This window comes from Heterocephalus glaber, unplaced genomic scaffold, assembly GCF_053883595.1.
Source record: "Heterocephalus glaber isolate CG9 unplaced genomic scaffold, H.glaber_assembly_v1.0 deba00001531, whole genome shotgun sequence".
NCBI lineage: Eukaryota > Metazoa > Chordata > Mammalia > Rodentia > Bathyergidae > Heterocephalus > Heterocephalus glaber.
Genome location: NW_028258329.1, coordinates 20,235,143 through 20,236,308, shown reverse-complemented (window position 1 = coordinate 20,236,308; position 1,166 = coordinate 20,235,143).

The following is a 1,166-nucleotide window of genomic DNA, read 5'->3' as shown; positions in this document are numbered from 1 at the left end:
AACTGTTTTTTGAAGTCCAAAGTCTAAAAAGTAACAAATAAATTTTCTATATCAACCACAATGAAAATACCAATAGAACTCTACAACAAAAATAATCTTTGCTTCAATTTTTACACAAGTATCACTTACACTGATAGCATGTATATTTTGTTTTCCTGCCCTTTCTTGTAGGGCACAGTTGACATCTTTTTGGTTTTCCTGTTGTTGTAGTAGGTCTTTGGGATGCTGCACCTGCCTGTTCACCTGTCAGCTCCCCAGTGTGCTCCATAATATTTTTGTGTAGTTCCCTGGGCAGAAACATTTTGTTTTTCCTTTGCTGTAAATGATCTGTTATGAGTTCCAGTCTCAATCCTCTAAGAAAATTTCTCTGTGGTATTTTGCACTTGTTATTTTCTTTGTAAACTGTCAAACTATTTATGCCACACATGTTTAGGAGTACCAGTTTTCAATCAATGTTATATTTGCTAACAGGGCACAAGTTGACCAGCATAGGAATCCAGTTTAGGATTGAGTAAAACATGACTATTGGCCAGTCTTTGTGTTTTTAGTGACATCATAGTTGCTTCATAACTCATCAACAACATCTACTCTGCCTTTGTTTTGTTGTAGACAGTTTCCATCTCAGGCTTCCATTAGGTCAAGCTTTATTGGTATTCCCATCATGGTATTGTAGACAGCTAAATTAATTAGATATCTTATAGGCAGGCAGACAGGGCTGGCCCTAAGACACCAGACAAAAGACAATAGAGACACATTCACTGAGGGTCAGCATTATAAAAAAAGAAAAAGTACTACATTCACATACTTCCCCTAGAGATGAATAGTAGTGATTGATATTCTAAATAGACATCAATCACCTTAAGAAGAGACTAAAATTTCCCTAGCCCATTTCCTTTCTGGAAACTCCTTGTTCATGCCATGTAGGCTTACTACACTGTGTATGCTTGTGATTTGCTTTCCCATTTGATATCCTTTTAATCAATATTACCTGGGTGGCTGTACTTGGAATCTTATTGGTTGATTGTGAGTTTTGTCCCACCTTATGCCCACCTTGTAATTTCCCATTAGATTTTACTAGTTGACTGTAGTTTTGTCCCACCTTGTTCCTCCCTCACCTAGTGGCTTTGCTCAATAAAACACCTTTGGGAAGTGGAGTGGGTGGGCAA